Genomic DNA, 5,029 nt, shown 5'->3' on the forward strand with positions numbered 1-5,029 from the left:
GAGGAATGGTTGATGGAATTTAATACAGAGAAATGTGACGTGTTGCATTTTGAGGCCTCTAAAAAGGGCAGGACTTACACAGTGAATGGTAGGCCTCTGGGGAGTGTTGTAGAGCAAAGGGATCTCGGAGTGCAGGTGCATGGTTCCTTGAAGGTCGAGTTGCAGGTAAATAAGCTGGTCAAAAAGGCTTTTGGCACATTGGACTTCATCAGTCAGAGTATTGAGTATAGAAGTTGGGATGTCATTTTGCAGTTGTATAAGACGTTGGCATTTAGAATATTGTGTTCAGTTCTTGGCACCATGTAAGAGGAAAGATATTGTCAAGCTTGAAAGGGTTCAGAGAAGATTTACGAGGTTGTTGCCAGGCCTAGAGGGTCTGAGCTATAGGGAGAGGTTGTGTAGGCTGGGTCTCTATTCCTTGGAGCACAGGAGGATGAGGGGGTGATCATATATAGGTGTATAAAATCATGAGAGGAATAGATCGAGTAGATGCACAGAGTCTCTTGCCCAGAGGGCATTCGAGGACCAGAGGACATAGGTTCAAGGTGAAGGGGAAAAGATTTAATAGGAATCTGAGGGTGGCACGGTAGCGCAGCGGTAGAGTTGCTGCTTTACAGCGAATGCAGCGCCGGAGACTCAGGTTCGATCCTGACTATGGGTGCTGCACTGTAAGGAGTTTGTACGTTCTCCCCGTGACCTGCGTGGGTTTTCTCCGAGATCTTCGGTTTCCTCCCACACTCCAAAGACGTACAGGTATGTAGGTTAATTGGCTGGGTAAATGTCAAAATTGTCCCTAGTGGGTGTAGGATAGTGTTAATGTACGGGGATCACTGGGCGGCACGGACTTGGTGGGCCGAAAAGGCCTGTTTCCGGCTGTATATATATGATATGATGATGATGATATGAGAGGTAACTTTTTCACACAAAGGGTGGTGGGTGTATGGAACAAGTCTATGGAGGTAATTGAGGCTGGAACTATCCCAATGTTTAAGAAACAGTTAGACAGGTACATGGATAGGACAGGTTTGGAAGGATATGGACCAAGCGCAGGCAGGTGGGACTAGTGTAGTTGGGACATCTCAGTCGGTGTGGGCAAGTTGGGCCGAAGGGTCTGTTTCCACACTGTATCACTCTATGACTCTGACGGACATGATTTTTGATGTCAATTTCACTTTCCTGTCTAGTTCCCCTAATCTTTGATTACTGTAAAAATCTCCGCTTTAAATACACCTAATGATTCTGCAATTGCCACTCTCAGGAAGAGAATTCTGAAGATTTACAGTTCTTTGAAAGATATAGTACTTACTCATCTCATTGGAGACATCCTAACACATTATCGTGAAATCGTGCCCTTTAGACTCCCTTACGAGGGAAAACAAGCTTCAACATTATCTAGTCCCTTCAGAACTAAGCATATTTAAATTAGATCATCTCAGGTTATATTCCAATAGAAAGTTCAAGGAGAGGTCTAATGACATCATTTGAAAAATAATATTATTTTATTTGACTCTACACAGAAGCAAATTGCTAATCAAAAGCTGATAAGATTGGTTTTACAATCTGACCAATATGATTGAAAGCTGAAATGAGAAGATAAGTAGGCAATTGAGTCATTGCATTCTATATATCAATATGAATGCACTGCATTTCTGAACTTTTTGCTGTTGTATGATCTTCTCATGTGTCATCATTATGCAGCTTTATCATCCACCCATCACATGGATCCACATATTGCATGCCAGCTATTGCCCCACCACCGTCACCTTTTTATACTGGCTATCCCCCTTTCACTTTTTCTTACACACTGAGGAAGGGTTTTATCCTGAAATGTAGACTGTCTATTTCCCTCCACAGTCACTGTCTGACCCGCTGAATTCTTCCAACAGCTTGTTTCATATCATTGATTCTGTTTATCCAATGAGCAGTTGAAGGAAGAGAAGTAGGAGTAGCCTAAAACCCATAGCAAATTGATTTTAGGCTACCAATTTGGGCAACACAGTGGCGCAGCAGTAGAGCCGCTGCCTCACAGTGCCAGAGACCGGGTTCGATCCTGACTATGGGTGCTGTCTGTATGGAGTTTGTATGTTTTCACTGGGACTGCGTGTGTTTTCTCCGGGTGCTCTGGTTTATTCCCACACTCTAAAGACGTGCAGGTTTGTAGGTTAATTGTCTTCTGTAAATTGCACCTAGTGTATAGGATAGAACTAGTGTATGGGTGATCGATGGTCAGTGCAGATTTGGTGAGCCGAAGGGGCTGTTTCCACGCTATAGCTCTAAACTAAACTAAACTTGCAGATAGACCTGTTGAAGCGCTGCTCATAGGAAGTCCCAACTAGCCCTATTATTCTGTAGATTTATATATTATTGAAGATTTCTGAAAAGCCATGCAGGAGAAAGCTGCATAAAAGTATATAGTCCTTTGCTGAATTACTGGAGATGCCTATTAGACTAGACATTATGCTTTATCATTGATTGCCAAGGTCACTTTTAGAGTTTTGTAAGAGACGTAACACATCTCTCAGTTCTCTTTGCACAAATGAATTGAACAATTTGCCAATGCCAATGCCTGAGCAAACTAGTACATAATGTTGGCAATAGATGCCAGTGTTCAGATTTAAAGAGCTCCAAGATTTTTTAACTGTGTGACGATATTCCTTATGTCTAGGGTTTCATTGGTTGATCTTATATGCATTAACAAACTACAAGACCAATAAGCAGCTGATGACATGTAGAAAAGCTACTCCATTATTATCCATGTTATATATGACCACGACAGAGGAAAGTAAGTCCATGCACATCCTGTTGGGGCATTATGTCCCTTTCTTCTCTAACCATCTAGGAGTGTCGCACGATAGCTCTTCTGAGCAATGACGCCTATTGTACAATGAATATCTTTACTAGTTTTATTGTTGTTGCTTGTTTCACTAAGATAGTTTCTATCTTAGCGACAAAGTCCAAAATGGAATATTGCCTTTCTATTAAACTAATTGACATAGCAAAATTAAACTAATTAGTTATTCTTTTGCAATGTTTCTCTTGTTGCTTTACTTCTTAGATTTTAATAGCAAATATCAAAAAGAACACTATAAACATATGATGACAAACTTTAGTTCAATTTGATTAGTCTCTGTGTGAAATTAAACCAGAACACATTTGTAAATATTTAATACACAGAGACTATCACCTTTGTCTGAATACTGATCTCTCAATTATATCTTTAATTTAAATATAGAAATGATTTAGTTGAAAAAATGCTGTGTGTGGGAAGAGACGTTTAACATAATTAGACAATTTCTTGAACTTTATCTCACACTACATAATTTCAGTAATTATTAATCTAATTTGATATTAAATTTACATTGCAGTGGGAGCGAAAAATGGTAATATAAATGTATCCATGGAGCTGAAAATGGGTGCTTTGTCCAAATTCTCAATCAATATCAAAAAGAAATACTGACAGACACAAAATGCTGGAGTACTCGGGGTACTCATTTCAGGCAGGATTTCTGGAGAAAATGGATCGGTGATGTTTTGGGTTGGGACCCTTCTTTAGGGGAGGGAAGGATAGGGTGGGAGACTAGAAGCAAGACAAGACCAGGACAAATTGGAGCCAACAACAGATAACCTCAAACAGGGTGGTTCCCTGATAGGCCAGGGTGGTTCCCTGTTGGCTTGGGATAGTGGGATCCCAAGAGAGATGCATTGTTGCGAACTGCGGAACAGGTTAATAACTAAATATTAATGGAGGAATATGGGAGGGGGGAGGGTGAAACATATTGTCTCATAATTACTTGTGAAATTTCTATGTGGAAATTGAATGCTCAGTTTCCCTACATTATAGTAGTGCCAACACATTAAATTAGTTCATTGTTAGAGAAGAGCATGCTGATTAGTTTGAGAATGGTGTTGTCAAAACCACTGGCATTTACCTCATTATTCCATGAAACTGACAGCCACTGCAAGATTCCTTTTGACATGGAAATTCAAAAGATACTGTTTGTAATTTATCATGAGGTTGTGTTAGGTTGTGTTCTGATGCTAAATTCAACACGGAGTTCAACAATAATGTGAAAACTTGGAATAATTCCCACTGTTTACTTTCCAAAAAAATCTTGCACCAGGTCTGAAGAGGGAGAAGAAATTATTTTTCCATTGATTTTAATGAAGAGAACAGCTGAAAAATATAATTAACTTAAAAAAACACGCTTGGCTTATTGATTGAACAAAATATTTAAAACCCTTACAAGACTTGTTTAAAAAATATATCTTTAAAGACTTGTTCATTTAGATTTTGTGGGGTTTAAGTTTTTAAGACTTTGATGCTTTTATTTATTTTTAAATCTATTTAATAGTCTTTCAATGTTTTGAATATTTTTCAATGTAATCATTCAAGAATATTCAGTTGGTTTTAAACGAATAAGGTATAGAAGTATATAAAATTCAGGAGCATGTTCAGATTTTTGTTCCCAGGATGGAAAACTAGAGGGCATAGCTTTAAGGTGAGAGGAGCAAAGTTTAAAGAAGACTAGACCAACTGGACCCGTTGGGCCCAAACCTCTCCTGCATTGGTGCAGCACCCTCTTCTCCCCCCTCATCCCCCCTCTCCCGTCCCCTCCCCCCTCCTCCCCTTCCCTCCCCCACTCCCACCTCCACCCCTCCCCCCACTCCATTCCCCTCAACCACCCTTATCCTCCCTCCCTTCAACAGATGCGCCAAAGAAAGCATTTTATTGGGATGCGTCACAGCATGGTTTGGGAACAACTCCATCCAAGGCCACAAGAAATTGCAGAGAATTGTGGATACAGCCCAGACCATCACACAAACCAATCTCCATTCCATTGTGCCATCTCTGTTCATAAGAACAAGAATCAACAAAGTTGAAGATTGCACTGTAAGAAGCCATATGCTAAGAATTAGGTATTTTTCTTCTCTTGCTCTAAATTACCTGACTGTTATACTCTACAATATTACTGTCAGAATATAGCTTATATTTTGGTTTGTGGCAATCAATTTTCACACTAATTATTTT

Source organism: Rhinoraja longicauda, chromosome 20 (genome assembly GCF_053455715.1).
Source record: "Rhinoraja longicauda isolate Sanriku21f chromosome 20, sRhiLon1.1, whole genome shotgun sequence".
NCBI lineage: Eukaryota > Metazoa > Chordata > Chondrichthyes > Rajiformes > Arhynchobatidae > Rhinoraja > Rhinoraja longicauda.